The sequence below is a fragment of the Apaloderma vittatum genome, unplaced genomic scaffold (assembly GCF_000703405.1).
Source record: "Apaloderma vittatum isolate BGI_N311 unplaced genomic scaffold, ASM70340v1 scaffold10547, whole genome shotgun sequence".
Taxonomy (NCBI): domain Eukaryota; kingdom Metazoa; phylum Chordata; class Aves; order Trogoniformes; family Trogonidae; genus Apaloderma; species Apaloderma vittatum.
The window spans coordinates 54881-82320 of record NW_009726787.1 but is presented as its reverse complement, the minus strand read 5'-3'; positions in this window follow the sequence as shown (position 1 = coordinate 82320).

Genomic DNA, 27440 nt, shown 5'->3' with positions numbered 1-27440 from the left:
GTAAGTTTTCAGACAATTGTGAAATGTCTTAAACCAAGTGGCAAAAGGTGGGGTTGTTTGGTTTTTTTTTTTGTTTCTTCGAGTCTGTGAATGCCAAAGCCTTGACAAGGTGAAGCCCTGTGTAGTGTATTTGTTGGCACATTTCCTTGCCCTTCTGAAAGTCTGTTTTGATTTTGTTGGTTTTCTGCTTTGTTACCTTCAAGAAACAATTCAACAATGCATGTGAAAAACTCTGCAAAGAGTTACTTTTATGTGATGCTTGTTTTAGAAACAACTCTTTCTGTGACTTACATCCCTACTTCCAGCTGCCAACTGAGATATATAGTACTTACTCCACTGCATAGCGGTTATACAAATTGTACTTGTGTGGGCAGCACCTGTCAAGTCCTCAACCGAGGTACTCAACTCGGAGTCCTTACGACTTTGTTCCCATGATTTGTTTTTATTCCTCCCTTCTGTAGCATGTCACCATAACTTTTGGAGCCACTGATTACTATCGGCTAACCAAATCTGACAGGGAAATGGTAGTCTCAGAGATGAGTTTCTAAAATCATTGTGGAAGATAGCTGTGAGGCACTTCTATGACAGTCTCCTCTGTTAATATTGAAAATGGCAGTACGGGCTTAGCTGTTCTTAGAAGAAAGAAAACTCGCGTGGGAGAGCTCTTGGGAAGGCCTGGCTGCAGGAGGGGTTTCAGATTAAGGTTACGTGATTTTGCTTGCCCATTGTAGTCAGTGATGAGCTAAGAGTCTGCTGGGAAGGATATTTCATCCTGTGCATGCAGATGTCTCTACGTGACCTTGCAGGGTGCTGAGTGGAGCAGGGTGCATACTTTGCTCTGTGGAGATTTAAATTCAGCTCCTGAGGTCTTCCCGTGCTGGTGGTGGGCTCGCTCAGAGCTTTCATGGGGCTTTAACTTCTCTCTTCTCTCCAAGTACTTCAGTTAAAGTTTCCCATACAGGTCTTGTTATGAACAGCAGACAAAGGCTTGACAAGGCTCGGAGGGAGCTGTGGGGTTGATGGACTCTTTGTGTGTCAGTCAAAGTAGTTGAGCAGTACATAGGAAAGGGTAAAGGAAGACCAGGAGGTTTTCCCAAATCCCTAAGGTTTCTGTTCCAGGTTCGTTCTCAACAGTTTGCCTGTCTTTCTCTTTACATTTATATTTTAAAGTATTGTGAAACATTGGTTAGGGGGATGGTGCTGTTTTGCCTTTGGAAATGTAATTGAACTCTTCTATAATTCTTGGCTGTTATGTCTTGGTGATGATAACAGCAAATCTGTGTTTGATGCCAGGGTGAGAGGTGTTTATCATGTCTTCTCAGAGTCTGGGAATCGCTCTCCTGCATCATCCCTCCTGATTATGAAAACTATTACTCTCTTCCTCTCAAAATAAGCCTTATTTCCTTCTTCCTGACAGCCCGATCTCCATGCTGAACTGTACCCAGATCAGTATCCCCTGAACCCTTTGATTTTTACAGGTGATACAAAATCTATAGCCTCTGCACTATTTGGATATAATAGGAGAGACCTCATGTGAAGGCTCACCTGCTTGCAGCTGATACAGCGCAGATTTCCTTGCTATCTATCTTGGCATGCCCCCATACTTTATTTGATGCTCTGAGATTAAATCTGGTTTCACTTCATAAAGTGACTCTGAAACATGGACACAAACCAAAGCCCAAACAGATGCAGAGAGTTGATTGCACTATGTATGTTTTTCACTTCTTTAAGTGGAAGAATTTGTAGCTTTCCTAATGATGTTTGGCTGGTGTCTGAGTGGGGCTGAGGTGGCAGATTGCCCAAAACGTTGTGACTGATCTAGGATGAGCTGGGAGCACCTGCATCCAGGGGGGAAAGAGGGACTTGGCAGGCACCATGTCCCACCTTCTAATGTCCTTGGCTTCAGGAATTCTTCATTTCTTCAGCAGAGAGGCCCAGTCAGGCCCAGCATGCCATAAAACAAATCTGCTGCAGATGAACATGGCATGCTTATTTCATAGCAGATCCCATTTAAATGGCAGCGTGAGCCTAGATATCATCTGCTGTGTGCACTCTTTGTTCTGAGCTTGTACAGGCGGGTGATTTGCATGGCCATCATTTCCAGAAGTGTTGTCTGCCTCAGACCAGATGTTCGTCGTTCCTCCGCTGAGACTCTGCTCTTTTCTTCTTGTTCCTTACTCTTGAAAGAAATCTTGTAGATGTTATCAGCAAGACTGAAACTACGCAGTCTCCCTTCAAGTGACACGCATCCAGTTAATACCAGTGCAGTTAATTGTGCTGAACCTTCCCCACAACAACTGCTGCTGTTCTTGTCACTAGTCTCTCCCAACATCCTTTTTTCAGACCCTTTCATACCAAGGCATAAGATGGAAGTAAGCCCCAACCTACTGTCCCCCAACTAGAGGAGCATATAATGAAGTCCCAATGTGAAGGTTATTGTCCTGCAGGAAATAGCCTTTCCCACTGCCAAATCAGCACAGAGGCCTGCAAAGCTCAGACTGACTAAAGGGGCTGAGGATTGCAGCATCCCCGATAAAGCTGCTGGGTGTGGTGGTATGTGACCAAAGCTGGATACTGGTATGACCGTGTGGTAGAAGGTTGTGAGGTTGAGATTAGGATAAGGTCTATTTTTATTGTGACACATGAAAAGATAGCTTTTTTTGCTATCCTAGTACCATGAAAGAATCTCCAGTTTTTGTCACTTAGGCTAGTTTTCCTGCATTTAATTCTGCCCCTGGAGTTCCTAACTCTTCTTGCAATAAGTGAAACCAACAATCATCCACTGGGAATAGACTCAGAGATCTTGAATTAGAAAAACAAGTTTAATGTGTTACACAGTAAAAGGAAAGGGTTTTTTATCCTTTCTGTCCCCTTCCTCTACCTTCCCACTATGCCCACCAAGTGTTTCTGTAATGTAAAGATAATTTCAAACGTAAAGATATTTTCAAAATTTCCTTTCTCTGACTGAATAGGGCATGTAATCCCTACAGTAGGATTACTTTAGCTTATGATGATGTCTTTGAAGATCTATTGTTCTTTAAACATTCTTTGGGTGCTGCTTTTGAATTTGAAGAATCCTGTCCATGGATTTTCTGTCTCCCTTTCTGCAATATGAGTCAAATGATGCAACTAATTATAGGGAAATGAAACACTGCCTGGTGTTTATTAGGCCCTGACAGTGTGGTCTGTATCTCATGAAACAGGAAATCACAGTCCCTGCTTCAGTGCTCTCATGAGCTGAGCAGGGCAGTGGATATTATATCCAAGCAAACAATGTCTGGGATGAATCAGATCACCAAAGCTTGGTCTTAAAGTGGTACATAGCTTTTTGTTTGTTTGTTTTGTTACAGTTTGTGGGTGAATTTGTTTGAAAGGTCTCACTGAAGTGATGTCTTTGCAAAGATGTGAATGGAAGAAGTGTGGTCAGGCACATAAGAAATAGCAGACTCTTATGCATGGGTGCAAAGTGAGACTTTCACAGGAGTGAGCAAAAGATAGAAGCTGATTGGGAGTCTTAAGGGGAGAAAAGGGAGAGGATGAGTTGTTGGAAAGATGTGAGTGGGGAGCAAGAAGACTGAATTTAGAGCAGTAGGTGAAATGAAGCCAATAGTGGGATTAAAAAATGTGGTTAGCACATCCCGGTGCAGGAAAATAACAGAATGGCAGGGGAAGTGCATTGGGCATATAGAAAGCAAGCAAGAGACAGAAAGCAGCAAGGCTGGACCATGGATGGCCAGTGAATATGAATTAGGTTGGACCTAGATCTCTGAAAACAAAACTCAAGGTTTTGAGCAAATATGAAGTGAGCAAAAGCAGACAGCAGAGTGGTTTGGGTCTCTGAAGAGTTCAGTGCTTAGCAACTTCAGTATTCCCAAGAAAGGATTAAATGATTATCTTTCAAACTGTTTTTCCTCTTTATTTTTGGAGGACAAAACATTCCTGTGTGTGGAAGTAGACTCGAACCTGACCTGGGAGGGCAGAGCTGGGACAGGATGTTCAGCACAGTTTAACATGCTGGGCAGAGTTTGCTATTCCAGTAGTGCCAACAGGATAGGTTGGGTGTTGGTGTCCTCATCCCCCGCACCTCAGTATGCAAGTACCTGCCCTTAATACTGAGTAAATAAAACAGGAGTAGAGGTAAATGGAGAGCCAGTGTAAAATTTGCAACCTGCTTTTCAGGAACTAGATATAAGTCCTTCATGGGGCTGGCAGCTGAGGCTGTGCTCAACAGTGATACTTGCTGAGATTATGGTGGGTTTTTTTCCTCTTCTATTTGTATTTTCTTAGAAATTGATTTACATAATGCAATGCAGTAATGGAATGCTGACACATGGCATGGTTGAGTTCATCTCTGGAATGGCTTATTTGCATTAATGCCAAGCCAGTAGACTGGCTTTTTTTATTTAGAAAGGGAATCTCCCAGGTCTCTTTGCTATACCTGCCAGCTAATCAGCAGGAGATGGGACATCAGATTCCCTGTCTTTTCTTGTAGTGTCTCTGGATTAAGACTCAGAGATGATAACACTTGGGAGAGGCAGACACTGCAACACAGCTGGATAATTTTCCTGATCTGCTTGTTGATGTGTTACAGATGGTTTCAGTGTCCATGAAGTGAGCTGATGTATGTGCCAAATTCCTGTTAAACTCATCCTGCTCCTTGCTTCCCAGCACAAATTTTCACCACCACCCAGTGCTTTGTGCCCTGTGTAATGAAGCCCTTTCCTAACACACAGTTCCCCATTGTGCTTGTACATCTCTTGTTGAGATGGTTTCATGGGTTTTCTGCGTCCCTTGCAGCTGATTGTAAAGAATGAGGAAAGGAGCGCGCCCATATCCGAAAAATAAATCCACGCGTGTAATCAAATTAAATTTATTTACGGAATGTAAGCTCCTCCAAATTTAAAGGTTCGGTATCGATTGAGAAAAGAATAAAACTCACTACACTAGCCTTTAACAAAAGAATGATAATCTGGAGTAAGTATGCTCACCTTAGAAAAGGATGATGAGGAGGGTCTCAGCCTTGTGGCCTCAAGACTGGTCCTTAGAAAACATCTTTTCTAAGGGAGATGTTGGACTCCAACATGCAGGCCAACTGCCTCGTGGCATCTCCAACTACGGCCTCTAGCAGAGCCCATTTTAAAGACTAGTCAATGATGACTGTTGTCAGTCATAGCCATCTTGTCTTCTCATTGGCTGCTAGCCAACTTCCTGGGTGTAAACGAGTCTGGACCAGCCCAGGTGCTATTCCCAGGCTGGCAGACAAGTCTGGACTAGCCCAGGTCGCAGATTCCCTGAAATGTGCCTGGCAACACCTCAGCTGATGGGGGGAACACCTGCCACACTGATGGAGATGGTGCTGAAGTTCCTTTTCTTTTTTGTCCAGCTGATGGCCTGGTCCTTTGAAGGAGAGTCTTAGAAGTGGTTGTGTTATGCACCAGACCAACGATGATGAACAGCACGTTCAGCTGTAGCTATGAAACAGGAAAGCAGTGCTGCCTGCCAAGCCTAGAAAGGACTTTTTTGAACTTGAATTAAGAACTTTGATTTGCACAGCTGAGAGTGCCAGGCAATCTATGTATTAATGTGTAAAAAGCCTTGGGAAAGTTCACAATTGTGTACACTGTTATGAAGTGAATAACCAAGTTGTGTTTAGTCTGTCTAGCTGAATACATTTTGCATGCATCTAATACTCCTTTAAGATTTATTTCTCCCCCTCTAGCACAATTTTTTTTTGTTTTTTCTCTCCTTCCCCATTCTCGAGTACTCTAACCTCACCTCTATTTTTTTATTTTATTTTTTTTTTGCACACCATAAGCTAAGAAATGGGGAAAAGTTTTATAGCTGCTGTGATTAAATGAGGTCTTCTGGTGTATTTCAAAGAGGACCAGGTCCCTTCAGCCGACTGGAAAGGACCCAGCCTTGCATATGGGCAGCAGGTTCTGTGAGCTGATGAGACCCCTCCTGCTGTGAGGGGTGAGCAATCCCTCGATGCGTTGGCTGCCTGCAAATGGTTAGGAAATAATCCACCACAGATTGGGGAAAGGTTACAAACATATGGAATCATTCATTTAGCTATCTCTGAGCTAGAAAAGAAAATAAAGCTGTGCAATTTACCCAAAATACGTGTAGCATGCAGTGTCATTTTCTGGAGGCCTGTTTTAGAATCTGATGCTGTGGAAGGAAGTGTGTTATGGGGCTTCTCAGTTACGGGCAGGAGATGCTCTCCAACAAAGCTCCATCTAGTTTCTGCATCTCAAAGGTGACTGCAATGTGGTAATCTGCTGCTTGGAAATTTTTTATTTTTATTTTTTCTCTGAATAGGAAGGGTAAAAAAAAAAGGAGGGAAGATGCGGTAGATGATTATGGGCAAACAGTCACACTTTGAAATCATTTGCCAGCCAAACGCTCTCTCTTGAGTCCTGGCTGCCTCAGGTTGTGACTCTCAGTGGTAAATCTGCTGAGCTTTCTTCCCTTTCCTCCTGTGCATCTCTAAAAATGACACTCCTTCCTCTTTGACTGAATTGCCAAGATTCAAGACCATGGATGAAAGTTTTCTCTTTCTCCTGAGCACAACCATCAGTTCATGGTGCAATTCTATTTAACTGCAAATAACATGTAACCCTGGCCTACTGGATGGAGCAGGAGCAAATGTTGCTCACTGTCCAGATTTGAGCTGTCATTCCAGATGCAGTCTGACTCGAGGAGCTGTGCCACCTGCCTGTTCAGTTCCTGCCCAGCCTGGTTTGCAGGTCCGGGCACTGCCTCAGCTCACTGCACTTGCTGTTTCATCAGAGGATGTGCATGTCGCCTTCTTGATGGTTTGTTGGGGTTTTTTTAACTTCTTAGAAGTATTATATGAAAGGGCAACACTTGACCCTTCAGACAACCTAAATTACAGCAGTGATCACTACCCTGATTGTCTTTTTCTAGCTAACCTTGTATGGTACTCTTGGGTTGAATGACATACAGAATTGCTGTTAGTGGGGATGTGTGTCCACCAAGATGTAGAAGTAAGACTAGTTTTGAGGTTTTTTTGTTTCTGTTTTGGGTTGGGTTTTTTAAGCCCATACTTTTGTTTTGCTGTAGATGTGTCAGACTCAATGCCCTCTTCCACAAGGCTTTGACTGTCTGCCATAGGTGGTCATGTTCTTTACACGTAGTATAGATTTAATTTGTGATGGGTGCTGATGCACATCTGCCAGTTAAGTATCAGGGCTGGCACATCTCTAGCAGATGAAATGTCCTTTGAGGGGCTTACATGACGGGACAGAGCAGAAAGGGGGAAAGCAAGAATCATTAAACGCCTGTTTGATCCTGACTTTTCATACATGATTGAGTTGGAGGAGGGAACTGATCCAAACAGTCCCTTCCAGCCTTTGAACAATGCTTGCTAATTTGCAATTGATTTTTACAGTTGCCACTCTAAAATGGATATTTGCATAAATAGGCATGAGCTGGACCAGAACAATCGTGAAAGAAGCTGGACAGGATTGTAAGTTGTTTCTAGTAGCACTGTCTGCAAACAAAACAAGATGTGCAGTACAAAACCTATTAACTCGATTTGCTATATTTATGCTTTGTGTATTCAAGAACAGCATGTTGCTGTAGGCCATCATGTAATCCAAATTGCCTTGTAGGGACTTAGAGGTTTAAACCATTCCAGAAGTTTCACAGCACTTTCTTCCCTCCAGAGGCCACCTGGCAGCACTGCAGATTTCCACATGTGATTTTCATCTAAGGTCTTCCCTGGCTCTATATAAATCATGGTAGCAATATTATCTGAGGATGCTAGTAAGCTTGAAAAAAACCCTTTCAGAGCTGGGATGTAAACAGACATTTCCTGATGGGATTTTATTTACGTTTCACTGGGGCTAAATTCTTCCCTTGCATCCACTATTGCAGTTTTTAAAATAAATGGCTTAAAACCACTTCTGGGATGCTGTATAAATGTTCTTTCATGTCTGAGCTACACTGGGTCAGTCCTGTCTGAAAGGCTGATCCATTTTTTCGGGTATTATGCAGAAAGTACCTGTTGTTGTTTTTGTCTGTGATGGTGGCACACAAGTGCCTGAGAAGTCTTCATGTGGTGACTCTGAGGAGGGAGAGATGGCAGCTTGCCTGGCTGAAGACCCGAAACGGGGAAATTCTGCTGTAACAGGGAATGTTTGGGACCTACTGCTCCCTGCAGGGTCTCCTGGAGTGCTGCTATATGCTCTTTGTACCCTGATTCACCTCCTCAGATGTTATGCAGGGAGGCTCAGTGCCCAGCCTGGAGCTGGCATTTTCCTCTGGAGGAGTTAGGGGGTAACAGTCATCAGTCTATCAGCATCAGGGATTCCTTCGTATAGATCAGTGGGCTCTGAAGTTATTTAGGTACTTGCAGATTAAAATGGAAGCCTGTGGAGAGTGTGGGAGTAGAAGCTCTATCCTCTAAGGGGATTCCAGTGCCATCATAAAATATAGCATTAATTAGCAACTTACATCCATTGAAGTCCATAGGAGGCCTGCAGTAAATTAAAGTCAGTTGTGGTAAGACGACTTTTCCTACTTGGTGCAGTAAGACATGGGGACTATGTTACCCCCAGGGGAAAGTGGAAGAGGAGGAACCCAGGTGCTAAGACTGCTGCTGCAAAGACCCTGCCATTAATGCAGACATTCAGGAGCTCAAGGGTAACAGAATTCCTCAGTGGTTGTTACTTCCACAGTCATCCTCTGGACATCCAGACAAGACATCCCCACCATATGCTGTCTGCCAAGTGTGGAGGTGGAGAATAAACAGGGATGTGCAATCAGATATGTTATATCTAGGCAAAACATGCCACAGGAGGAACTTTTTCATTTTTTCAGTGCTATGAGTAAGGTGATGATAAAAGCATCCAGCGGTGAGGCAGTGGGCACAGCTGCTTTTCAGGTACACTTGGATTAGCAGGAAAAATAATGGAAATATGGTAGGGTTTTGCTGTTTGTTTGTTATTGGGGTTTTGTTGTAGCTGGAAGGTAGATTAAGCAATTTCTCCTGCCTTGGACACCTGTGCTGTTACTTCAGTAGCTAAAAGAGTATATGCATGTGCACTTAGTTGTGAGATAAAACATGAAAGCACTGTTATTTTGTTAGCATTGGCTGAGACATGGATGTGGGACATTCATCAGAATTTGGCATAACTGCTGAGGTTTTTGGCCCAAACCTCAGAATTCATTACCATAGAGCTCTGGAGAAATCCTTCAGTAAGCAGCTCTTCCTAATACCTAGTACCTAAGACTGGTTGCTGATCAAAGGATACATATATTATTAAAATATTTTTTTCATTAAATACTAAAACTAGTTTTATTGCTAGTGGTGGGTAGAAGCGATTAATTTATTCTGATCTAAATGGACTTTAAAAAAAGGTACAAAAATGCAGCAGGTGGATGATGTGCTTTTACATCTTTCCTTTAATGTAGGAAAGTGGAACGTAATTGCATCAAGTAGTGGTTTTGAAATATCAGATGTCCATTAGTGCATAATTAGCAAGTTAATGATGTGTTGCCAAACATGTAGTGACCTCTTTTTCTCCGCCAAACTTCTAGACACTGTTACTTACTGTGTTAGCTTCTTGGAAAATGCAGGCTGGTGGCAATACTCTCAGCAGTGTGTTCTCTCAAGGCTTGTCTGGTTTATGCCAGTCTACGTGAAATACTGTAAGTCCTGGAAGGGGACTCAAGGTCTTTGTAATGCTGAACACGCATTAAAAAAAAAGTTATCCTTAATTTTTGCAGCTGCCCTAAGTACATCTTAGTCCAGGAGGTCTGCGCTGCCTTAAGGCATCAAGAGTATAACAAAACCAAGAGATCACAAGAAGAAGGGAAACCCTGTGCAGCCCTTAGAGAAGTGAGACAAATTCTTACTCCAATGTTTACTCCAATGGCATGTAAGGACCTGAGACCAGGATCTAGCACCCATTCCTTTTCCGTGCTTTCCTGTGGTGCGTACATAGTACATGATTGTCTGAAGACACAATTACAGATTTACTTTGATCTTTTATTAACCTAAGACTGGCTAGATTAGGGTAGCCAGGTTATTCACCAGTCTCTTGCAACAAGTTTGAATCCAAATGTGGACATTTTAATTGAAAATGGTTGCTGACTAGAAAGGAGTGCTCTTTTGTTCATTTCTGACATAGTATATTATGTTAGGTCAGCTTCTCTTGGCTCATATTAATGAGATGACTGCACTGATGATTAAAAAATAATAATTAAAAAATTGCTCTCTTTAGCTACAAAATCTCTATTTGTGTGGACAGCAAGTGTTGTCTAGGGCGAGCAGTTGCACTTTTCATCAGACCCAATTTTGGCATTTGATTACAGCCTGACAAAATAGCTTTGTGCACATTGTAATATCATTCCAAGAATTATAGTGGCTATTGCACTGCATCATGCTAAGTGGAAGACTGAGTGTACATTTCAGTGGATAAAGTAAAATCTTTTTCTAAAATTTCCTTATAATTTGGCAGCTACGATTTGCAGCTAGTTGCCTGTTTTTCAGGGTAGTCAGGTGGACTTTAGAATGGGAGAATTTTTTATTGTCCCAAATCAAGTGTAGATTGCCTCTACCTGTGTCTGGCATACCTCTTTACTCCCAAGTTCCTTTTCTTTGCCAGGTTCAGGTGTTCTGCTTTTAACATCTCCCTTTGTTTTGATTACCAACTCCTATTGTCACGCCTTCTTCCATGCTAGCTCTCACACAGATCTACCTTCATCTCTTGAAAGATAATCTCCCTCGCTTCCTGTTCTTTTTGGATATACTTAGTTTCCCCTATGAAAAATGACGCTTGCCTCCTAATAAAGATGAGTTGTGTTATGTATTACTCTGGACAGTGTCGTGGTGTTACCTTCAAAAAGTCGCATTTGCTAGTGCTGTTTTAAGGTTTACAGCTAGACAAGATATATCTCTTTTTGTCCATCTCATCTGAAAGGTCGTATTTTGTAGAGTGCTACACAGAGTACTGCTCATGGTAAATATTCGGCGAAATTCTTGGACTGTGTAACTCTGCATGCTGTATGTACTTATACTTGCTCGTATCATGTTTTTATCTTATTACTCACAGCATAAAACTTCAAGTCAGATTGTACAATGATTTAGAATTCTTCAGAATTTGCTGAGGAATTCAGGCTTGTAACCAGTTTCACCACCTCTAAAAATTACTCTTTGTTCTGAGCACAATCTCATCCTAGATAAACCAGTCAGAAAACTGCCAATTATTCTCCTCCACTTGAGATTTAGGGAGGTGAGAGATTTCTAAAAAAAGTGAATTGAAATGATGCAATATTTTGTTCTATAACTTTTACCGAGAGGAACACAGGTGTACTTAAAAGCATAAATAGGAATTAGAAAGTGGTATTTTCTTTGCAATGACAAAAATAAATGTTTGATAAACATAGGAGTGAAAAGACTTTGTCCCCTGTTTAAGAAAATCTTGCTAGAATCCAGTCTAGTGGAGAATGGAGAATTTTTTCAAGAAAACTGTGGTTAGTGTGGGGAAAAAAAAAAAAGGCTGTTGTACAGTTGTCAAGGTTAGTGTGACCTGTTGAGACTCGCAGATGTCTTGGGTTGAGCTAGGAGAGGGAGGATTTTCTGTATCCTTGTTTGAGAACAAGTCATGCCATTGTTATTTTTAACTACATCCCTCCCTCCCCACTTTAACTGTAAACCAGTCAAAAACACAAGGTCATCTAGAAAATGCAGATAAGATGGGCATGAACAGTTAGGAAATTTGGGAAGACTACCTTACCTTTGAAATTCAGACTGTATTAAAATTAATCCTTTCTAGCAAAATACTCATCTGAATTAATTGGTGTATTGTTTGATTTTATTTTTCCACATAACACCATTTATTTTAAGCTTCCTATTTGTTTAAAAGCCTTACCTTTGATCAATGGCTGGGATATTCCGTAAGTAAGCACGTTTGGTTTTGGTTTTTTTTCGGAGGTGGAATGTACATCTAGAAAGTGTAGTAAAGAAAATCAAGGAATCATACCTTTACCTGCTCTTTAAAACACTATTTTTAATCTTGACATCCTAAATAACAGTTTAAATCATCTGCAAGAAGAAATATATCGATACCATGATCTTATACTAAAAAAAACCTCACCAGATGTGACTGGCAGAGTATGTGTATTTATAGGTTCTCTATTGCTGCTGTAATCTACATTCATTTCTGTGTGACTCCACAGAGTTGTACAAGCAAGACTGCATCTCTTAAAAGCATTTGAATGATTACTTGTTCGTGTCAGTGTGTAGTGAAGCAAAGGAAAATTCTTTTCCTTTCCTCCACTAATACACCCTGTAAATAAATGCCGTTAAAAATTATCACTTGCTTGTTTGATCTACATCATGCATATTAATTCTGTAGAAAATCTATGATCTTTTACGGCCTTGGATGAACTGTCTCTTCTTAAAATTATTTTTCCTGGCTGCCTCTTTAGAAATGGAAAACACACTTTAAGTTTTCTGTAGCAAAAGATGCTGTCAAGTATTTTAGGCAGTTCAATTAGAATATGCTTATTTTAGAAGGTTGCTTAAATGAGACTTAACAGTAGGAAAAATTGGTGCTAACTCTGCTTTTTAGAAGTAGTGCACCTGGGTTCTGATACATTATGCTCATGTGAAGAGGAGAGGACCGGGTCTTTTTGGAGCACTCATTTAGCTGTCAGCAAGTGATTAAGTGGTGCTTGAATAGGTTCTGCAATATGAGGAAAAGACTGATCTCTGGCTTCTTAAACTAGAAACTGCAAAGTAATAATGCAGGAAAGAAATTTGTGGAATGTAGTTAATATTTTGGATTTGTTCTTTTCCCACTCTATTTTAGGCTGAAAACAAACTGTCTTTAGTGAACTGGAGAGATCAGCTACCTAGAGATATTACTATTAAAGGTTTCTACTGCAATATCTTTAGAAACCCTTTTTCTTCTTTTTTTTTTTTTTAATTTTCGTTAGAATTGTGCTGACAATCACAGAGAAAAAAATCTATTCCCTACTATATTTTCCCAGAGGATTATTTTTATTACTGATTTAGATGCATTACAGTAGGACGCAGTAGCTAGATCAGGCATTAATACAACCCTTCAGTGTAACATTTCAGCCCTAAGATTAATCTAAATCTACCCAGGCATCTAAAAGCAAATGAGAGGAAGTAGGAAATGAAGGCAGAAAAAAAAGAGGTGGAAGAGGAGATCTATCTTGGGAGCGTGATTTATATAGTTTTCTGGCATTATTCTGTGATCTGTGAGCACTTCAATACAGATGCTGGATGATGTAGAAATACAAACCAAAACATTACTTCAAGTGCCAAAAAGGCTCTTCTGCCAGCAGAAGAGCCATGTTGCACTAAAGCATCTCGGTGCCCCATTTGTTCTTTATCTGCTTCTCCACAGCACACAGGTAATGTGCTAGACAAGGCTGGACATGGTCATTTTTATGATATCAGGAAGATTTAGGGAACTCCTGTTGAAGTTCTTGTGTCTGTAGAGACACGGCTGCATAAATGGGGAAGGGTGATATGCCAAGGTCACTAAAACTTGGCTACTCTGCTGTCTTACAAATTGACAAAGCCCGTATCATTAACTGTCCCTCAGCTTCCTTCTTTGTTCTGGTGTTTTGGAGGACTACTAGAGACTGGGGACCAAGAACTCCAAGACAGACTCTTACTGCTCTGAGCTCTTTCTTTCCCCTGGTTAGGAGGAAAAAATGCTCCCTAGGCTGGTGTGTCAATTGTGGCGAATGCTGCACTGCCTTTTCCCACACACATGTGCGGTGCTTGGTGCAACATAGTCCCACCCGCACTGGGAGCCTCCAGACACAAATTAATAGAGAATAAAGTTGATACAGTTTTTTGAACACTCACAGCTGCTCAATAAACTCCTAGTGTGCTTAATTTTTTTTTAAATCCATTTTTAAAGGTGAAATTAGACACACAGCACCTGCCCTGGGTTGTTTTTTTTTTGTTTTCCTTAAGTAGCACATCTCTTTGCTGACGCTTGACTGCAGTGACTCATCATACGAGGCTAAATCAGCCATATAACGTAATGCAGCGTGACTGATTCAGCCAGCTCTGATGCAGCATGTTGAGAGTAACTTGGACCAGGAAATTTCAGCTCTTTCCCCCTCCTCTCAGAGCCTAAGAACAAAAGGAAAGTTAAACATCTTTCCAGCAGTTAAGTATTCTGCTTAGGGGAGAAGCTTTTTGTTTGTTTGTTTTTCTGTCAGCTAAGAAGCTTGTGTTTCAGAAATAAGCATTAAGATCTTGAACCAGAACTACTGAGGGATCTGTAGGCAGAGCTTGCTAGAAACATCTAACAAGTCTTTAGTGCCTCCTTCCTCTCAGATGCTTACCCAAGTGTGCAGTGAGGATTTTTGAAGATAATTCCTTAAAATATTACCTTGTGCTATATAATATACGTAGCATATACACATGCTGTACATGCTCACACATGAGGCAGCTGAAGAAGCGAACAAATTTAAGACACCAGACTAAATGACATCTGCTTCTCCAGTCACCCTGCACCTGCTGAGCCAGACTAGCTGCCCCTGGGGCAGTTCTTGCACCGCTCCCATCAGAAGCAGTAACATCCTTCTTCCCAAACCCTTATTCCTTTTTTTTTTTTTTTTCCTCCTATGATTTAAGCTAAGATCACTTAATTTGCAGGTTTATCATGTTGAACCACAGGAACAGTGTCAGCTGACAGGTGGTAGCTTCTCAAGCTTCAGCAATTTGATCGTGTGTCTGAGCTTTTATTCTGGGATGTTCCATATTTTTCTGGTGACATGAGTGAAGCTGTTTTTGCACACCTGCCGTGGAAGTTCAGACCAGACTGTGTCGCAGAAAGTCAACCAAAATGGTGATGTTTTGAGGAGATTTGGAAGAATAGGTTCAGAGGCAAAGGCTGAGTAAGAGTCTCCTGTCCGTGGTGCGTGTTCTCATTTATAGGAAAATCAAGGAGATGCAATTATTACTGAACAGAAATGCCGGTGAAACGTACACAGATAATGCTCTTTGATGTCAGAGAATATAACTGGTTTGTTAATGAAATAAACATGATCATTTTGAAACAGATCCTAAAATGAAAGAGTGGAAAGTAGAAGAGTATGCAGAATCATAGAATCATCATAGAATGATAGAATGGCCTAGGCTGGAAGGGACCTTAGAGATCATCTAGTCCAACCTCCCTGTCATGGGCAGGGACGCCACCTCTCGACTAGACCAGGCAATGGGAGCTCTTCCAAATATTAGTCTTTCTCTGAGTGTATGGCTGAACCATGTCAGAGCTAAACGTGAGTGGATTTTGCTGTTCTCAAATTTAGATATTGGGTTAATGATGAGGAAATCTGCTTACACAGTCCTCTCTCCCTTGAATATGGCCCCTTGCATTTTTTCCAACCGAATATCACTGGTTTAGGAGCCTTGCAACACAGACTTTATTTTGTGTGTGTGTGCAGGTACTCTTTAAATTGTTTTAAAGTGCTGATCTGTGTGTGTATACATGTAAAAATATATATTCTTTTCCTTGTAAGACAAGAGAGGCATTGAAGAAAATGGGTTTGACTTACCAATTGCCTTAAATCCTACCTGGGATCAGCTTCTGAGGCCAGAAAAATCAATCGTCAACCCTTAGTCCAAGAGAACATCCTGAGAGACTATATCTGATTTTAAGTTTTCTAATATTTCCAAGAGTTTTGATTTGAAACAAGATATTTCAGCCTCAGAGAATTCAGCAAATAAGCTCCTCCACCTTCAAGTGAAAGAGAAAATTTCATTATAATGCATACAGATATTTTTTCTCCTACTGCTGTTCTGTGAAGGGCAGATGAGTGTCAACACCTGTTTCTGCACAACAAATGCTACCTCAAATCCCCCTCTTATGCTGTTTCCCATGTATTGGTTTTGAAATACCTATTGACTGCATTTTTTCTCAAGGTTTGTTTCACTATACCACTGAAATATTTTTAGATATTAGGATAATAATGATTGTGATCTACAAATTGCTATGCAGCCTAAAGAATGTCAGTGCTGAGCATAATCAGAAATGGTTCAGCTGAGCTGGATCTTGTTAGACACGATGGTCAGTCAAAACAGCTGGGCTGAGAATCCTCGGTGGACACCAAAATGTAGTTATTTTTTTTGATAATTTTGTTAGTTCCTTAAAGTACCTAGGGAAAAAAATCTTGTCAGGAATTCTGATTTTTTTTAATTTTTTTTTGCTCTTATATCATCAGAGGAGTAGGAGTGAGTAGAAAGCAGAGTTTTGTGTGAATGATGAGGAACACAAGCATACTATCTGTTCCCTTGGAGTTAGTCTTTTCTGCCATTCTTACTGACTACACACCACATAAATCTAATATCGAATCTGAAAGAATTACTTGAAACAGGCTCCTTGAGCTGAAGGGCAGAGTCCAATAACTATGTTTAATAAGCATATGAACTTAAGGCAAGAAAATAGAAGGGCACAAGCAATGCCATTGATGGAGAGGGCAAGAAGGGTGAGGAATTGGTGTTGTGGGTTGGGTTTCATGTCACAGGAGAGGCGGTTTCTTGATACAGGAAGAGAAAATTATTAGGTATAGCAGGGCAGATGGTCAGGAACTGCATAATACAGAAATGAAAGACTTCAGCAATTTGCTTATCTAAGCTCTGTTCAAATAAGCTGCACTGATATTTGTTATTCACCTAATATTCTGTATATTTTCTTGAACTTGTGTTTCTGCACATACTTAGTTACTTTCCTGTACAGCTTCTTCATCTCAGATTTAATGTGTTTTAATTCTGTTTAGGTTTGAAGTTTAAACAGCATTTTATTAAGCAATTCAATTCCCTTCATTGCCTTCTACAAAAACACTAAATATTTTCAAATAATTATGTAGGATTTAATACGTGCCAGATACTTTCCAAACATACTTAGTTCATGAGAAGTAACTTTTAATATTAAGTACAGATTCAAGAAATGGTTCCTATACACAAGTTAAATAAGTGCTTTTTTTCCTAGTTTCATGTCAGTGATGTAGAATTTCATAGACAGCAGTACACAAACACTGAGTTTCTGCAGTCCTTTTGCTATTAAGAAGTTAATAGCGAGTGGTCTTCAGTGTCCTGCTCTTCAGTGGAAATCTGCTATTTATGCTTGTTCCCAGGAGCCTGGGGTTAGATTTGGGGTTTAATTCTATAGGGAGGTGATAGATGATATGTTGTTGTTAGGAACCAATTTAAACCCTAAATTCTTGTTAGGCCCACTCTCTCCAGCCTCCTCCAACATAATGCCTTTCCAGCCTGAGGCCATCTGCCTGCCCACCGCTGCTCCAGTAGGATGTATGAATTTTATTTTGAAACCCGTGATGTTGTTCTTTAATAATCGTGCAAAGGTGCTCATAAAACCAGTTTAAGCGAGGGATGGTATGCCTGTGCGGCATTGTATAGAATTGTGTAGGTTGAAAGCATCCACTGGAGATCACCTACCCTGCTCCCCAGCCCAGGCTGGGTTCAGTTACCAGCTCTAGGGCTCATCAACTCCGTGTCCTTGGATAAGCTGTCGAACACTCCGTGTCCTCCTGTGTGTATGAGAGTGCTTATCTCGCAGGTAGGGATTAATCAGTGTTCGAAAAGTAATTTGAGATCCTTGATGAAAGCCACTGTGTAAGAAGAAAATATGTGACCGCACAGTAGCATCTCGGAGATTATGATCACCACCATTTCCGTTCCTGAGCTTAAGAGAAAGTGGTGAAAGAGTTTGTGAAGGAGGGGGGAAACACGCTTCCCTGTATGGTATCTATTTATAACACAAAGCATCCGCTATCCCAGAAACATGGGTGTGTTTATCTTGCATATGTGGTTTCAGTTATCTTTGGAAGAAAATGACTATTCTTGCTCCTGAGACCTATTTAAGCGATTATGACCTAAGTTAGTTCGCAACAACCATCCTTTACAGTTCTTAATCAATAAACCCTGAAAGCAAACTAATCTTCATTTATTTTTGGAGGCAACTGCAGGAAAACAAGAATTGTCAGATAAAGCTGGGGATCAGCATTCCTACCTCAAGGCCAAGGGTCAGATATTAGTACACAGAGAGATTGCAAATATAGTTTGGTCTAACAGATGCTAGAATGAGGACAGGATATAGTGGAAAATTGTACCTCCAGGGGACAACACTTTAATGCATGCAATAACTGATAAGATAAGCTTCTTTATTACTATAAGAATGAATTTAAAAACCATATAAAATCTGTCTTCATGCTTAGGGGAGTGAGGGAAGAGAGAGGACTATTAGGTGGAGATAAGTGGATCATTGGAATATTGTATTAATATTATGCTGTTTCCTGAGGATATTGGTGCATTAACAGAGGGATGGGAGGCAGCATACCCCAGGTAAACCACAAATCAGAGGGATATTTAGCATAGTTTGTTTTCTATTATGCAAAGTTTTCATCATACAAACTTGATTCTCAGTATGGAGTTATTAACAATTAAGTGTGAAAGGGGGAGCGGATATTACAGAGAGTAGTACATCATAGATTACTATCCTGAGTGATGTATATGGGTGAAACTCTGTAGATGTCTTCCCAGCGTTGCTGCAAAATCTGCCTCCTAGCTTTAGAAATGTAATCTTTTGAAGTATGCACATCATCCCCACATGAACAAACAGGCCTTTGAAAAATACACTTTGTGCCTGTTAACAATAAACAGAGGTCTAATGGTGTAGTGATAGTATTTTCCGGTGAGCAATCTTAGACAAACTGTGTCTGATTCCTTCTCTTGCACCTCCATTTTCTTTTTTTTAATTTCATCTTTCTCACTTTTTAAAATTATGAAGCAACTGAATGGGGAAAGGATATTGTAACTATATTTTTTCTTATTTGTATCTGTCATCTTGTATACTAAATATAGTTTCCTGTAAAATGCAGTAAAAGTCTTTGTTAATAGTTTCTTCCCTATTTTTATAATTTTTGTTTCTACATGAATGGAAGTGATGGTGGATATGCATTACTTTCAGTGTTAGCAGTGAGGATACTGATTGTCTGACCAAAAAGTTGGTGGGTGCTGGAATGGAGATTTTCTATGTATATTTCTAACAGTATAATCAGAACTTCCTTGCTGTACCTGGTGTGTGTGTGTGTGTGCTGTGTGTATGTTGAAGCAAAAATCAAAACTTCAAATTACTATGCTTAAATATTACAATTTCTTGGCAATTTTTTGGGCAAAACCTGATTTTCTATGAAACAGCTGTTATATGGTCTTGCATCGTACATGCTACTTTTGAAAATCGAGAATAGCTTCCTTATTAATTATGAGAAAACTTGACATAGTGAAATAGATGACTCAGTAGTAATTTAATATCATCTGTATATAATTTTGAATGTACTGCTTGCAAATATCCCTTTTGTCCACCATCTTGTTTGACTAGGACATTACTTGACTACAATTCCCTGCTAGAAAAAATCATTAGATGGAAGACTTTCATGTAGCTTTTCATTGGGTGAATAATTGAGTTCCTAGAGGACTTATCTGATTTGAAGGGCAAAACTTTCTTGTAATACAGACTATATAAAAGTAGTATAAATCACAGTGGGAGATGAAACACATTTAAACACACTCCAAGAAAGAAAGAAACTGCAGTATAGTCAAGACTTTTGATTGTTCACTAGCCAATTACCCATGTTATTTTGGAATCATCTCGATCTTAATCTTTTCAAAAAGCTTTTTTTTATATATTGATGATCTCGTTTTACTACTTAACTTCACCTTTCAAAAATATATATCATAAATACAGCAATTACTTTGTCCAATTTAAATATATTTCACCTTATCAATTTCCTTTGTGTCAACTTTCCTTTATTCCCTCTTTTCATCCCCAAGCTGTGGATAATTGACAATTGATGATAAGCTTTAGAGAGGAGATTACGATAACATTGTGTTTCATTAGCCTGGAGTAATTCAGCAGTTCTAGCCAGGGATAAAAGACAATAGTACAGTTCTTGTCCCACAGAATGAGTAGTGTGAGGGGTGGCCAAAAGGTTATATATTAAAGCAGAATTTTAAAATTTTATTTATATACTGTTATATAAATATATTGCTTACAGCTGGTTTTATATCAGTTTTCCCAACCTGACAAGATGTACATACATCTTTTGCTGATGTACGCTAACTTAAAACTATACCTTCCTTTTCTTGGCCCTTCTTTTTCTGTCTCCTCTGCGAGTACATTATTCCAATGGCAGACCAGATGATGTTGTTAATGAGCAGGTTTGGGGTTGTTTGTTTTTTTTTTTTAAACAATTATCTTGAAAATAAGAAAAGACTTTGCGAGAAGATGTAATGAGAGAGACATAAAAGTTTGAGCAGTAAAATATTGAGACATCTCTGTTTCTGAGGAAGTTATTCCCAGAAGTCTTTTGATTCTGAAAGTTTACCATGCCCACCTTTTCATCTACCTGGAGGGATCAATTTGATCAGGATTTAGGTTTAGATTATTAAGGGTCAAGGTTAGCCTTGGCATCCTGTACTCTCTTAAATGCTGTTAACATAGGCCATTTTGACCATTTTTATTTTATTATTTCATTAAAAACAGAATCAGAGAATAGAATCACTGAAGTTGGAAGAGACTTAATATCAAGTCCAACCATTAACTAAGCACTGCCTAAACCCTGTCCCTAAGCACCACATCTATACATCTGTTAAATACCTCCAGGGTTGGTGACTCCACCACTTCCCTGGGCAGCCTGTTTGTTCCAGTGCTTGGCAACCTTTTCAGGGAATAAATTTTTCTTAATATCCAATCTAAGCCTCCCTTGGCGCAACGTGAAGATGTTTCCTCTTTTACTATCACTTCCTAGAGTCATCATAGAATGGCCTAGGCTGGAAGGGACCTTAAAGATCATCTAGTCCAACCTCCCTGTTGTGGGCAGAGACACCGCCTCTCGACTAAACCAGGCAACACATGGGGACCGAGCGGGAATCGAACCCGTGACCTCGGTGTTGGTCATTGTTAGCACCGTGCTCAAACCACTGAGCTAACTGGCCCCCTCGACTTGTTACTCAAAGGATAAAAGAGTTGAATATGTGCAGGATTATCTCGATTTTTCTGGAGAGAGAAAGTGAGTACACTGAGGCCTGGACTGCTGTTGTGCAAACGCTCTAAATATTTATTTAGACATATTTTACACTAAATTAATAATCCTTAGCCACTAACTGCGTGTGCTGTGGTTCTGAACTATCGGAGTGATTAATGCTTAAAAAAAACCCCAACACAGACAAAAAAAATCTCAATCCAAAACCAAAAACCAACAGCCTGAAGAGAAACACAAAAGATAAGAGACCATGAGATCAGAGAGGGCGTTTGAACATGACACCCTTGGCAGGTGCAAGTGAAAGTAAAAACGTGCCACTAGCTGACAAATATCTCTATATGCCCTCTAGTGATGAGAATTTCAACGGGTTTGGACCTGAAAAGCTAAAGACGGTTTTCTCTCTTCTCAATTCTCTGGATGAAAACTAGAGTATCTGACATGGTTAAATCTCTGCAAATGCCTCAGAGAGCAAAAGTGGCTTTACTATGGTAAATGTTTGATGTGAGAAACATTTGGGTGCTGGTGCAGATCGTGAAATGGGTGTGACTACTTGAGTTGAGCTATTTGTATATAGGTTTTGGGTTTCTTTGGTTTGAGGATTTTGGAGGATTTTTTTCGGTGTTGGTTTGGTGGGGATTTTTTGAGCTGGTAGCATGGGTGCCATGGGTGGTCAATCTCTTGGAGCTGGTAGTCCTGTCTTTTAACTCTTGCGTGACAATCAATCCCTCTCTCCTGATTTCTTTGTGACCAGCTCTAAGAAGTTGCTTATCCAGGTTCTGCCACTGGAGATTCAACCTTAGGAAGAGTTTATGAGGCTATAATCAAGTTTCTGTCTGCTTAGCCTCAAATTGTACAAGTTCCATGGATATATATGCTGTACATTTTGCCTGGATTCAAATTCCTGCCGAGTTTTTGTCTTAAATTTGAGACTTCTGCAGGTAGAAAGAGACAGCACAGCATTTTGACTTAGATGGGAAAACTTATTATAGGAGACATATTTCTCCTGCCAAAGGCTCAGCCACCAGTCATCTGTAACCAGATTCCCCTTGGTCACCATTGAACAAGGTAGTCATACCTGAGTAATGGGGATAGGCACGGAGGTATTGTTTTAATTAGCTTGTCTTATTCTCAGTGGTGTTTTCCTCATGATTTTAGTCTCCAAGTAAGATGAAATGACCAAAAAAAAAAAAGTGTTCATAGGGGTACAGTGGACTGATGCACTGGATTTTCACCCACTGAGACCTGCTTTCAAACACTAGTCTGACTTCCAGATGAAAAAGAGCTTGCTACCTGCCTACTCTGGTACAGGATTTTGCACTTTCAGTAAAAATGCTGCAAGTTTTTGCCTTGACTGACTGCTGGCAGGTTTACCAAGGGACATATACTGCTACTTGGGTGTTTCCAGTGGTAGATGCTGTATCAGTACTGTGGAGCCATTGGTCAGGAGTCAGGTGAAATGTGAGAGTCAATCTATTTTAGAAGCAGCCACTTTCTGAGGAGACCTGGCTTACACTGAGTTTTTAACAATACATTCCTCTTCCCCTTCCCAAAATGTATCAAACATGGCTTTATCTCTATCCAACCAGGGGAGATCCTCTTGTCCCATGTTTCACCCAGCTTTTTCCTCTTAGGTGCATGTTAATCATCGACTGATATACTGTTGTGGAAAATAGCATGAAAAGGACATCTAGCAAACTGCATTTTCATTAATATATTGGTGAACTGCATTTCACTGATATATGTTGCACTATTTTTGTATGTGCAGTATTCAGGCAACATTTATAACTGTGCTTGTATGTCAGGAATGGAAACATTTCAAACTGATGACCAATACCCAAAATTAAATAGAATGATTTAATTACATTGAATAAGCCTGATAATTCATCACCAAATACATATGCACAGGCTTGCAGCTACCTTCTCTTGGCCTGACTTTCTCTCTCAAATCCTTGGGACAGCCTCAGGAGGTGTGTGAGCCTAATGCAGAACTTGGCATGTTCTCATATAGGTGACTTCTTAAGTGTCAAAGTCATGTAGGACTTTTACGGTCCCTCCTTTTGGGATTATCCATCAGGATAATCCATGTGAGGGACAAGCCTGTGGAAGTGATAGAATGGTCATGTCTTTTAGGATGCCAGCATATATGAATATTGCTTTTGCAATGATCTGTCATCTTATTTCTATTAATATGGAATTAAATTTCAACAAAGGGCAAACTTGTGTTTGCTATGGTAGTGCTTGCCCTGTTGACAGTGCTGAGTGATTCTGAAGTGTTCAGTAAATCAGTGAAATCTTCTGAACAGTGGGAAGTTTTGATGTCATTAACAAAAGATGCATGTTAACTAGCAGCTGCAAATTAATTACAAGAATATAGGAGAAATTGCTTATTTTTCCTACTACATAGTTTGTGAACTACCCCGTCTAAAACAGGGACGGCCACTGCTCCAAAATATCCATAGCGTGCAGGGTCTTGAACATTCTAATTTTTCAGACATTGACTGCTCCAGAATGTTACGGGTCAGAGCGTCGCCTGCCTTTCAATTCTTTTCCCTGATAGTTTTCGTATTGCGCTTACCTGGGGAGTATATGAACACCTTTCAGCTGTGCGTTAGCCAGGGTGACCACATGTCCATCTCTGATCAGGGTGCAGTCTTGCCAAATGAGCTTCATCCGCGCTGAGGCTACCATCCAAAACTAGGCAAATGGGATCAGGGAAGGCAAGGTAAACAGCATTAAATGTGTAATGATACCAATTAATGAGTACATGCCTCATGTTTTGGAATATGGGAAACCATTTCACAAAGCAGCTAGAGTTCTGTTTAAACAATAAATACCTACTTTCTTTTAAAGGAAAACTATCTTACTTTATTTCAGTTTGCTGCTTCTAGCAGTGTCAGCTTCTTTAATTATTGCTATTTAATTATGTCTTAGCATTTGAACTCTCCTCATTAACCTTCATCAGAGTGAGACACCTAGGATAATGCAATGGCAAAGCCAACATCTTGTGTGATTTCTTTTTTTTTTTTTCCTCCCTCCACCCCCTTCCCAAATCTCTAGATTCATTAATTGAATGTTAGAGCATCTGGGCCACTTAAGTATTCGAATCATGCAGCAACATGGGTAGTGTTAGCCTGCTATGGCTCAATAAACCTCTCATTCTCTTGTTCACGGTTCATTTGAATTTTGCAGAAAACTCTGGGAAAAAAATGAAGCATTCAAATAAAAATGGTGCAGATAATGGTAGGAGGAGATGAAGAACTCAGACAAATGTTTACCCTAAGTACTGTGTGTATGTGGCACTGTCATTCCTCTAATTGAAAAAGGGAATAGGCTTTAGAGCAGAAACCCACAACCCAGGCTCTGTTCCTGGGTGACCTTCAGCTGTCACTGTAGCTGTCCTCTCCATCTGAAAGCAGATGTTTTGTTTTATACTGGTGAAGTAGTAGAGCCTAATTTCTTATTTGACAAGTGCTCTAAGATCCTGGGAGGAGTGCTATAATAAAACTGCAAAATAAAACTATATGTGGCAGTATTACTCCTGATACTAATGGATTTTAGTAGGATCTTTAATCCCTTTATCTACCATGAATAGATGTATTGTCTATAAAAGAAACTTTAAGCTGTTTCACTTCACTTTGGTAACACCTTGGTAATGCAAATATGCCTTTGGAGTGTGTCTCATGACAGTGGAAAAAGAAAGTGCAGGAGTAAAGTGTAATGACTGTAATGGGGATTCTTTAATGCAGTTGCTGGTCCTAGGCAGGACTTCAGTAGCTTCCTGCAGTTCTTTGCTCTCCACACCAACAAACCTGGTTTATGCTGCTCTTTTGTCCCAGCAAGAAAATTAACTCTATCCCAGCTGGAACCAGGACGATAGTATACTCCCAAGGCCTGGCTTGGATTAGACAGTCATGGAATAAAATGTAGGCTGTGTTACACCTTACAGAACTATATCTGTGATTTGATCAGTGGGTTTACTTGGATCCCTCTGCTGTAAAATTCCTGTATAAAGCAGAAGCAGGATGCTGCTTTCACACTGAGAATTGTTTGTGGTAAGTATGGATGTGTTAGCCATAGGAAAGGGCTGATCTTTATTTCACAGTGGGAGAAAGGGGGAGAGACTAAACTATAGATTTGTCATAGCTAAATGTGAGCATTTATCTGAGCTGCTTGGGTTGGAGACTCTGAGCTCAGTTTGCAGTCTGTGCGGGGAGACTGGAAGCTGCAGAGAGTGCCTGATCCCACTAACACCTGCTTTGCTCTCTGGAGGTTGTTGGCTCCTTACTTAAATACTTATAGCCAAGTGGGATGAATCTTGGTTGAAAGCCAGGGTACAAGAAGGCAGTTAGGTGCCTGACTCCTCCTTTATCATCTAAATCCCATGCATTCAAAAAGGACAAAGGTTGTTGAGCGTCTTCTTCAATGTGTTCTTGCCTAATCTCTTCTCTGCAGCCTCAGGACTTCCTTTGTCAGGCTTTGCTCACCTGTATTTTTCCAGGGAGCCAGAGGAACTCCCCATTCCTCTGCCTGAGGCTACAAGTGACCTTTTTTCCATGGAACATTTGTTGCTAGTGTTGGCAAAGAGGCTCTTGCATCAGCTTGGCTCTGTGCTGTTGGCCTGCTGGGACTGATGTACAAACCTCACTGTTGTCAGCACGCTAAAGATATCCAAGTTTCTACCTGTAAAAGTTTAGCTAAATGGGAAAGGATAGCTCTCCTTTGAGTTTAGGATCTGAGGTGCTGTGTCTGACCCAGATATCATCATGGGTTGCTCAGTCACGTGGTGAAACTTGTGCTTTTCTTCAGGAACAAGGGTTGTGTTGTGCTTTTTCAGTGGTCACATCAGGTTGGCTGACGGTGTGCTGGCACTCCTGCAGCTTGTACCTGCGGCCGAAGTCAGATCCCTACTGAGCCTGTCACTGTTTCATTTTGACTGCTTGTTATTTCTCACTGGACTTGGCGATGCTTTTGGATTTTCCAAGGACAGGTTCTTCTTGTCCCAGTCCTTGATAATTAGGAGTCTGGAATAGATGCTTATTTTGTCTCTTCTTTATAGTTTGCATCCTGCGTTTGTTTAGCTTTGGTAAGATACTCTCCATCCACAGATAACTGAGTGAAACCTCCTCTCTAAAAACCTTTGACCTCATCTTTACAAAAAGATCTTGCATTATCCTGAGTGAGGCTGCCCAAACACAGGCTGGTTTATTGCTTTCCTTTTGTTAAGAACTTGATATTTTACCTCCCCCCCTTCATATAGAAGCAAATAGTTTTCTCATCTTGTCTTTTTTTTTTTTCTTTCTTTTTTCCACCTCTCATTCCCTGTCTGAAACTCAAGTGGAAAAGAGGAGTGGAAGAGCCATAGCAGTGTAAAAAAAAAAAACATGACAGACTGCTCTGTGTCACTAACTCTGCAGAACAGGTCACTGGTCAGAAACATTAGCCTCTTATTGCCTATGCTCAGTGTTTCCTATTTTTTATTTGTCTTTACTGGTATTTATCTGATGTAGAGACATGTGGGTTTTTTCATAATCACCAGCTAATAATTCCACATTTGTCAAAGAAAAAATGAGATAATCATCGTGTGGCCTGGTATTACTGGAAGGGCAGATTAGATTTGCTCAAAAATGGTGGCATTTTATGGTTACTTTTATGCTCTGTAAATAGAGGAAGAGACAGATTGAAGAGATTACTTTACAAAAAATTCCATTTCAAGTCACTGGGGAAGCAGGTAACCTTCAGATCTGAGCTTTGCGTAAGAATGCAGTGGAAGGGAGGATTTCTATTAACACGGCCAGCTTCCTTCAAAAAATGTACTGTCTGCTGCTCTACATCAACCTTCCTCCCCGCCTGTTTTCTCCCTTCCACCCACCGTGTCCCCTGGCAGTGCCTTTAGAGATGAGCCAGTGACTCAGGGCAATTCCTCAGCTGAGGCAAGTAGTCATAGTTCCATCAGCTTCAACGGAGCAATAACAATTTATGTTGGCTGAAGGATGGTCCCTCATGGTTTGATCATGACCCAATGTTGATTTTGTGTGGGTTTTTGTTTGGGAGCTTTTTTGTTTCGTTGGGGTTTTTTTTCCCCCTACAGTGCTGGAATTTTAATTTGATTCTCTGTAGTGACAGAGATTGCTTTTAAAGTTTTCACCTGTATCCAAAGTTTGAGGCTGCTCATGACTGGGATATTAATTATTTTTTCAGAATGGTTCTGAATCAAAATTTGGGCAAACTGGTTTGGGTAGAGTTATGGATGTTTTAAAAAAATTTCAAAAGTGCCTGCTTGTCAGAATCTGGGAGGGAATGGCTGGGGAAGGATCACTTTCTGCATACCATGTGCTTTTCTTATTCTATAAGTG